Source organism: Eleutherodactylus coqui, chromosome 9 (genome assembly GCF_035609145.1).
Source record: "Eleutherodactylus coqui strain aEleCoq1 chromosome 9, aEleCoq1.hap1, whole genome shotgun sequence".
NCBI classification, from domain to species: domain Eukaryota; kingdom Metazoa; phylum Chordata; class Amphibia; order Anura; family Eleutherodactylidae; genus Eleutherodactylus; species Eleutherodactylus coqui.
In genome coordinates this window covers 75,538,495-75,548,312 of record NC_089845.1, presented here as the reverse complement: position 1 = coordinate 75,548,312, position 9,818 = coordinate 75,538,495, and the positions used below count along the sequence as shown (strand labels likewise).

The 9,818-nt window shown below is 50.3% G+C and overlaps 1 protein-coding gene across 2 annotated transcripts in view; it reads left to right on the top strand.

Annotated features, from left to right (window-relative positions):
- Positions 1-595: 595 nt before the first annotated feature.
- Positions 596-9,818, top strand: part of ANKRD12 (ankyrin repeat domain 12) — a 90,881-nt gene continuing 81,658 nt past the window's right edge. Inside the window, exon 1 of one of the 2 annotated variants that reach the window (XM_066579554.1) lies at positions 596-754. The gene's annotated coding sequence lies outside the window, so the exon portion shown is untranslated. The remainder of the gene's footprint in view (positions 755-9,818) is intronic. The other variant, XM_066579555.1, reaches the window with a different exon arrangement.

Here is a 9,818-nt window from a genome sequence, read left to right as displayed (position 1 = left end):
GCCCCTTCCCCCGGTCCGCGCATGCGCCCGAGGCCGCTGGAGGACAATACTCACTGCGCCATCACAACAATAGTGAAGGCGAAACCAACGATGGCGACCCGCGTATTACACACAGGAGACACCAGACACGAGCGGATAGCTGGAGAGAAGAAACCCCGGGGGGCGGCTGAGCAGAGAGCGACAACCCGCAGCACCTCTCGCCCTCCGCCTTCGAGAACCTTCTTCTAGGCTCAGCCATCCCTGGGTGACGTCAGTCACCTAGCAGCCAATCACAGGCGGCAGGTCTGTTTCCAAGTGCCAGCTTGTAACGACTAGTGCCGCCTTTTCCGTGACGTGTGGCGGGAAGGAGGGAGGGCGGCTGCGGACAACCGGGTACAACTCCATGGTTATGGCGGGCGTTAGCGAGGGGGGCAGCCATGACTAGTGATAAAGCCAGTGCGCCCCCACTCTAGTGCAGACGGCTATGTAGGGAGCTGAATGACAGCTCGCCGTCGTCCCGCCCCCAGCTCGCCCAATCCCGCTTCGCCGGCCTGGCGTCACGTGGGGTGCAGTGCCGCGTCCAATCCGCTGTGGGTCGCTGGGGGGCGGGAGCGTGTAGTGAGGGGGAGGGCGGCTGTGAGGGAGAAGAGGGGTGTGAGCGCTGCTGTGAGGAGACTACCGGGGGGCTGACCGCCGCGGACCCCGGCCATCACCCCGCTAACACTGCGCTCCTCGGTGTGCGACCGTAGCGGAGAGCTTCCAGGCGTCCCAGCAGGTAGGTAGCCGCGGACGGTCACATGGGCGGGGGAGGGGAAGTCTAGGCCAGGGCTATCAGGGCTGCTGTGTTGTTGTGCGGCGCACATGACAGCCTCCACTCGTGCAGGCCTGGCAGTGTATGCCCAGGAGGTGGCAGCTGCCATGTGCCCCTGCTGGGGTGGCAGTGTTGTGCTGTCCTGTCCCACACTTGGTCCAGTGATTAGCAGCTGATCTTTGCCCCCTGTGTGCCCAGGTGTGTGGTGTGCCCCTGTAGGTGCCCTCCTTTGTGTGGCGGGCTGTGCTGTGGATGTTGCCCCGGCTCACCCTCTACTTTGCCTTCTTACCCCCTCCTCAGGTCTGGGTGTATCGGGGCGGCCGCTGCTCACTAGCGGGATGTTCTGCTGTAGCGCCAGCGCTGCACTATAAGTCTAGATGTAGTATTTTGGGGCTCGCCCGGTTTGTGCCTTCCTCCGGTGTGGTGGGCAGTGCGTCCACGTATCTCCAGTGGTATTATATAAAGCAGTGGGCAGAGGGGGTGTGTTCCTCCTCTCCACAGGCGAGCGTTCCCAGACAATGAATGCCGCATAGAGGAGAAGGAATGGCACATCCTAGCAGTCCGCTCGCCGGAGGCAGCTTGGCACCGCGCTGACGCACGGTTGCTGCTGTCTCCGAGTCTTGCTTATTTGTCTCCTATAACCCGGTGCCACCGCTGCCACCTTCTTATCCGGCGGGATCGCTGCCACTTATGACGGGCAGTACTCGGCTATAAACTAATTCACAAATGGGGCACCTTTGCCCGGAGTCGTCTGCTTGTAACTTCTCCGTCTTGTACAGTTGTGGGCAGCGCGCCGTGGTGGCGTAGGGTTGACTTGCCAGGGCTGGTATTGATTAGGTGTATATGCTGCGGGATCTCCTGTAGACGCTCCGCAGTGTTTACGGTACAAGCTACAGGGGCCAGTCTTCCAAAATCTTCTCATAGAGTGGAAATGTTCTGCGCTGAATCCGAAATATGCGATGGATCCTAAATCCGCGGCTTGCCCGTTTTATGGCGCAGGTGTTGGCGGTGAAAGAAGAGGCTTTAAGACCACCCACAATAAAACCCCTGCAGCATCTGCAGCACTTAGAAGGGCTCACAGGAGCGTCATTTACTGCGTGCCACGCACAAGAGACGCGCAGTATGCAATGACATTGTGTACTCGTGTGCCGTCCGTCGTCATTCGCTATCTTGGCCTGTATGTGCGCGTAATACATGCCAAGATACAACATGCTGCGAGTTTTCTTTAGCGCAATGTGTGTGAGCGACAACATGGCAGGACCATACGCTCGTGTGAGCCTGGTGTTGGGTTCAGATTGGGCCACTGTGGCAAGCAGATATGCCATGTATGGAGGCTCCCTGTAGTAATTCCTGTACGTTTCGGGGTAATTATGTACATTTCAGGGAAATTAATTTCCATTGGTGTAATTGAACCAGTCGGGGACAGGCGATCAGTGCAGCTATGGGGTTTTCTTGGTAATCGTATAGATATGGCATATAATAATAATCTTTATATATGCATATATAATATCCAACATATTCTGCAGCACTTCTACAGATAGTAGGGTGATACAGAACGTAAAGGGGCTGGAGATGTGCCCTGTATGACGAAATGGAGCGTGAGGGATGCTTATACACATAGACTTTAGTCAGGCCCTATAGTGCCTGCATCCGTATGCCTGCAGGGGGCGGTTGTTTACGGCTAGTAGGGATTGCGGTCGGTAGGACAGGGAGCATGTTATTGGGTTTGGTTTAGGGGATGTGGTATGCCTCCCTGAAGAGTTGTCTTTTAGAGCACGCCTGAAGTTGTGTGGGTCAGTGATTGTCCGGATAGTTTTGGATAGCGCATTCCAGAGCACTGGTGCTGCTCTGGAGAAGTCTTGGAGGCGGGAATGAGAGGTTCGCAAATGACGGCTATGCTTTGCAAGTCTGCACTACTTTCTAACATCTTTGATATTTTTCATGATTGTTGGGCAGGAAGGTGCTGGAACTTTCCTTACAGAATAATTTTTTTATATCTCGGACAAGATCTTTAAGAGCAGAAACTTTCTCAAATAATTGCTATGTTAGTCCGCCTGCAGACGGCCAGGTTGGATCCCGCTGCGAGAATTCTCGCAGTGGGACCCGAGCTCCTGCAGAGAGCAGCGCGTCACTCGCCTGCTCCCGCGGCCCCGGATCTTTCATGTGTCGCCTGCCGGGCATCCGGCGCATGCGCAGACCGGAGCCGGCAGCCAGGGAGTGACATTTCTGTGCGGGGCTCGCAGAAATAGAACATGCCGCGATTTATTTTCTGCGCGGGATTTCGCGCAGACAAGTCGCGGCCGTCTGCATAGGATTGCGTATGGTAATGCACTCCTATGTAAGCGTGTACGGGCGGAAATTCTGCTGGGAATCCCGCCGCGGAATTTCCACCTGTGTGCAGGAGGCTTTACTGGCTGGTTGGATCTACCACCGTTCTGCTCCATCCCACAAGACTTGCTGCAGCGGGCATGTAGCTGTGTACTAACATGACTGCTGCAGCCGCCCACCAGTCTTGCGCCGTACACCCCTGAAGCCGGTACTTGGCGGTCACGCCACCGCTGCGGCCATGTAGGCAAAAGGATCATGCTGGTGAGTAAAGCCTCAGTCCTTGTTTGAGAACATTTTCTACTAATAGAATTTTTTTTTTCTCTTGACACCTTTTTATTTTTTCTTTACTTCTACTTAGATTCATTAGTGATTTTTAACAAGAAAAAAAAACTTGTCCCGTGTGATCTGCGGCTCGGAACATTTTTTTTTTAACACTTTCCATCTAGAGAAGCTATGGCCATGCTATTATGGCGCTGAACTGTACTGAGCGGCTGCTGGTTACACTGAACAGTCTCTGCATGCATTTACATGGCACGGCTATCGGTCTAAACCCACGGGGCTTTGAACAACTACAAACGATAATCGTCTTGTGTAAAAGGGCCTTTAGGCTGCCTGTCCACAGGCGTTGCAGTATCCCGCGACGGATCTCCGCCACAGGAGTCGGCAGTCGGATCTCCACGGTGAGCCTATCTGACAGCTAGGCTGACCGTGGAGAATCGCGGCAATTCGCAGCTGAGAATCGCTATGATTCTCTGCTCGTGGACAGGGGGGCTGCGCTCTATAGCAACGCTATGGAGAACCTTCATTGCGTTTTCCGCGGTCGGATTATCGCCGCGGGGAACACAATGACAATTCGCCCGTGGACAGGAGCCCTTAGTCCCTACCAAATTGCTCTGGTGGTGGGTTATGTCCTCAAGGACAATAGGTTGGATTGCAACTGCCCAATCGTATCTCCCGACATCTGCAGTTGGGGGGAGAGTCAGGAAGTCCTTCTATACAGGATCATGGGGACTTGCCAAAAGTCAGCTTGTTTACCTTATCTGCATCTACTGTGTACGGCCGCCTTGTGGCCCTTTTACACAAGACGATTGTCGTTCCATGCTGACCGCCTCTGAGCGATCCTCGCACCTGTGTAACGGCACAGCAGCGGGCTTCACTGGGATGAGCTGCCGGGCATCGTTTGCCCGATGCTCGTCCCGTGTGAATAGACCTTACGCTGGGCCCTTCCAATGGCCTGTGGATAACTATGGCCCACTTTGGGTTAGGTTTGCTTTATGGGGTACTTGCTGTTGATACGAAGCTACCAGAGCAGATGATGGCATGGAGATATTTGCTGGTGTATGTGGATGAGATGAGGCAGAAATCGGTCGTACAGTGTCTTTTTTTTTTTGCCAGAAGTGGATTAAAAAAAATATGGGAAATATGCAGGATGGATGATGCTACGTCCTACTGGATCGACTTCTGGCTGAGGCTCCAATAACTGCACCCAAAAAATGGGTACGTTCAGGTCTTACAGGGGGTTGTTCAGCACGGAGTGTGAATATGTGTATGGCACTTACTGTATTCTCATACCCCATCCTGCATTTCCAGGAGCCCCCCTTCCACTGATAGTCGCCTTCCATCGGTACTTGCGCCGGGATTTGAGCGCAGTGTGTATCAATGGAGGAGGCATAATGACTGGTCACATTTTATTAATGGGGGAGTCATACAGGAGGTTATGGGTAGGGGGGCTTCTTAAAATTGCTATACTGGGTATGAGCAAAAATATCTTTTTTTTTATTTATTTTTTTTATGTAAAAGTACTAAACTCATCCCGTGTCATTTCTGCATATTGCTGCATGGTAGTAGGAAACCAGCCAATGGAAAGTTTACCCTTCTCCATATTCTGACTTATTGGGGGTCCGTAACCTGTGACCACCACCACTCGTTAGCAGGAAAGGCCTACAGCACAGCGACAAGGTGGGAGATAGTAAAGGCTGAACCTTCCCTTTTAGCTATTCCTTTTGTAGAATGCGGAGATCCATCAGAGAAGGTGACGGGTAATTACAAGGTAATATCAGATTCCTCGGGTGTCATCAGACAGGTTTCATCCTGGATGTGAGACTTGGTATAACACGGGCTTCTGTCTTCACTGGAGTGAGATTTAGAACTTGTAAATACCGTCAGCAGAGATTTATTTATTATTTCTTTGTATTCAAACAGTTGCAGGGAGGTAAAACCTAGTAACCAAAAGTAACATCTGTAGGAAATAGCGTGGTAACGGCACAGGAGAGGAACCGCTCGGCCAACCCAACGGCTGCGTAGAAAGGATGTATATGCATACATAAGCAGTCTTTTGTTCTTTGCAAGGTGGGAATGTCCCTTTTGCTGCTGTGCATTGGCTCTGCTCTTACGGAGTCTTCTGCTTTGTCATACCTGAGCTTTTAGGAATCCTGTTTTGGATGGTTTTCAGTGCAGTAAATATCTAGTTGCCAAGGCCTGTGTGAGACGTCGATGTAATAACCGGCGTGATATCAGGCTTTATATCAGCGCTGACTGCTGATCTCCGTTGCAGGATTTTTATTGCATACAAATTTGCAGATTTGTGTAATTCTTGCTCTTCTGTCTTGTGAGGGTAGTGTGTAATTGTAAGGATGAATACATTGCACATACATACAAGTCTCGGACTGCAGGAATAATTCAAGGACACTGAAGTGGTAGCGCAGTCATTTCTTCTGTGCGTCCTTCTGGTCTCTTTTCGGGTTTCACCAGTACAAGTAGGTGCAATAAATGTCTTGTTTTGAGACACATCTATTTGTCACTAGTATAGTCCATTGTTCTTGCCTAACCAGGGTTCATCGATGTGATTAAATACGGGCGGATACAGTCTAGAAGTGTGCGCATACAGCCTACGTTACCCGGAAACCATCTTTTTAGTTCTCTAAGCTGAAGCCATTCAGGTCCTGTTGGACCACATCAGTGGAAACCCCTGCAGCCGTTGGGCCCCGTAAGGGTATGTTCACAAGCAACAGATTTGTTCCAGATGTTTCATACATATGAATGGGCTTGTTGTTTCTGCAGTGCGTTGCAGAGATTTGTGCAAATCCTATTTAGATGACTGGGACCGTCCGGAAATTTCTGCAACAAAGCTGCTGCATTTGGCCATGCCCGTGGCAGACAGTCGTCCTCATCCGTCTGGAGCCTCCAGCATAAAATTGCAGATGAAATGCTGCGCTGCACGGTTGTATCAGCTGTAGGCAAGGTGGATGGGCCCCATTATAGTCAGGCAGTGCCATGGTAGAGGCAGTCACATTGACATGCCAATCCTATAGTGTAACTGAAACCCCTACCCACAGGGCTCATACTGCGCACGATGGTCCTAAACGCAGAAACCACTGCATTTTGGAGGCTGTTAGGGGATACGGTGCCCTGGGTAATGACGTTAAGGGATTACGTGTGCAGAGGGGGGCTCAGATTACCTTGCAGCTCCGTGGTTTTGGGGCTATAGTTATTGCTTGCCTGCATGGAGATTTTATCCCCTAGAAGCGTATGGTACAAAGGTCCCTGCGGCACTGTTATTCAGAGGTGAGAAGGCCGGCTGCACACGGATGGGTTGGATTCCCCATGCGGGAGCCCGCAGCGGAATCTGACCCCGGCCGGCGACCCTGCGTACCTGGTCTTTTCTGTATTGCGGATGACCGCAGCAGCTTGTTGTCTGTCATGCTCAGTACAGATGTTTGTTTTTCTTGCGCTGTCTCTACACAATGATTTAGGTACTCGCAACCTATCCGCAATTTCAATTGTGCATGGGCTGCCGGTCAGACGGTTTCCATTGACTTTAATGGAAGCTGCCTGTGTAGAGCCCACACAAAAATAGAGCATGCTGCAGTTTTTCTCATCCACTTGCAGAAATCGCAAATCGTTTCCGCGTCTGTGAAGGAAAAAACGATTTCTTCCCACCCCATCCTTTCCACCCCTTCCTTTCTGTATTGCGGATGACCACAGCGGCTTGTCATCAGTCATGTGCAGTACAGTGTCAATTGCAGATGGGCTAAGGTATAGACAGCTTCCATTGACTTCAATGAAAGCTGTCCATGCATGTCCGCAGAAGAATAGAACATGCTGCGATTTAAAATCCACTCACGGCAATCGTTATCTGCTCATCTGAGCGGATATGTGAAGGTCCTATTCTTTAAATGTGTGCAGAATACCGCGGATCGTCTGCGTGGGTAACTATCGCGGATTCCACAATAGAAGTCCGGTCGGGTGAGATCTGCCTTACTGTGTGTCGCTGTACAACCTCCTGCATACCTCTGCCATGTGCAAGAGGCATTGGGGTAGCACTTGTTGTACAGAGCCATAATGGGCCACTTTGGGCTCCCACTGTGTAGCTCTGTATGGCTCAGATTCCATACAAGGCAATATATAGTGGTTTTTCTTTTCCCGTTTTTTTTTTTTTGTCAGCTATATATAAGTCTTGGGTGGGGTGTGGGGAAGGGGGTTTATGGCATCTACCATCCGACTCCATTACGGAGCTATTCTCCCCTAAAAACATTGTGCTCTGCCACCATACAGCTGCTGGCCACAGGGGCTCCGCAGTTTCCATAGACTTGGCTGTGCGGTGTGCACGAGGCCTTAAATCAGAGCCCTCTTAGGGCTCACTCACATGGGTGTACGTGTAATGCGTATGATGTGTGCATTTCTCCACACGTGTAAAATGCGTACTACACAGCAAATATGCATGTAAAATTTCCATAGCCTTTATTGGTGTGTATTATGCGCCAAAATAAGACATGCTGCAGTTTTTTTTTTCCTCGCGTGAAAAAAATGCAGGTGTGAGTGGCCCAATAGGAATCACCGCGGACTTCGCGTGCGATGTCCACCTCTGTGAGTGAGCCCTTGGGGCGAGTGCACCGTCAGTACGAGAAACTCCGACCAATATCACACTTGCACACATGTTGTGTTTAGGGGAGTGTGATGCGTTTTGTGAGAAAACTGCATTCCATCACACTTGCGTTTTTGCTCCCATAGGCAATAATTGGTGCATGTGAGAAGCATTCCACACCCCTACCGGCTCCCATAGGGAGTAATGGGTGCATGTGAAAAGCGTCCCACACCCCATCCACCTTCCATAGGGAAGAATGGTTGATTCTTTAACAGAATCGCCCCAAAAAAGGACACGCTGCAATTTTTCTGTTGCAGCACTGCGAGGAGAAACGATGCGATAGAAAAATAGCACGTTTAATCAGGCCCATTAAAAGCAATGAGTTCTTTTCCCGTGTGATTTCTGTGCATATCGCAATGCACAGAGATTGTGCTGGGAAATCGCCCGTGTAAATGCTCCCTTAAGGGTTTGTTCACACAGCGGAAAGTTACAGTGGAGTCAAATCCACGCCAGTAAAGTCCCATCCGTGAACCAAATTACCCATAAAAATCAATGGGATTGCGTAAATATGCATGATGCGTGCGTATTCACTGTGTATTTAGGCACAAAGGCAGGAGAAATCTATGGAACCATCTTGTGTTTTCTTTTGTGAACTATGATGGGGTTTCTCCCCTTCCGCTTCCTTGGTGCTGAGATTACTACTTTGGAGGTGGCTAGGGTGCCCTGGTAGGGCTGGCAGAGCTGTGCCACCACCAAAAATCACAGCATGTTCTATCTTGGTGCTTATTACGTGTGCATACAGGCCAAGATGCGCTCGTGCGAGCTCTACTTTAAGCCTCATGTCCACGGCACGGATTCTACATGGGATTCTACCTGTCTTTGTCGTCTTGCGTTGACAGCGTTTTTAAAGCACCCCGTCATTGCAGTGGGTGTTGTAGTGCATTAAACATCGCTGCATGACTGGGAAGTATGAGAAATCTAGAACGCACAGGCCTGGTGACCTCCTAACACTAATTCAGGGACCATAAAATCTTCACATCTTTTATCAGTGGACTATTTAAGCATTTATTTATTTCTGTATTCATCCTGTTGTGGTATTCTTTTAAAAGCAAATTAATTACATCCATCTCTGTGCCTTGTCATAAGTATTTGTGTATATAATATATATATGCATGCCTCTTCAGATCTATTTCATCATGCCTGACGAAGAACCCTGAGAGGTTCACGAGATCGCTATCACATCATGTATGTTCGTTAGCCATTAAAAGCTATCATATCTACAAAATTACTTGGTTTCTCTTGCTGGGAACAGTCACATTTTAAACATTGCTGAAATGCACTAAACTAGAGCAGACGGCCTTCAAGAAGCCCCATTAAAATCACTTGTTAAACGCTGTAAACCTGCCTGTGTGGGGGCGGCCTTAGATCTCCATTCTTTACTTACAGCTCTGGACCAAATCTAAGTTCGAGCATACATATGGGATGGACTGGGCACGGGTGATCTTCGAGTGTCTATAGGGGCTTCCTGACTCTTCCCCCCCCCCCCCCCATGGCAGATGGGGGGGGGGGGGGAGCCAGCTGTTGGATCTCAGGTGTCCAATGTTTTTGTTCTTCGGTGATAATCCACTGCCATACGCTCAGCTGAGTGTTCATATATCGGGGGAGGGGGGGAGGGGGGAGGCAGTCGGCCTAACCAATGCTCACACAAGTGTATCTCGCAGTGCGTAGGCTGTGAGGTATGAGCGGCAACATGGCCACCTATGGCAAATTGGTGCAGTGGATTATGCGCACATTTATTTTTGGGGAGGTGGCTTATATATTGAAAGTGTCACTTAA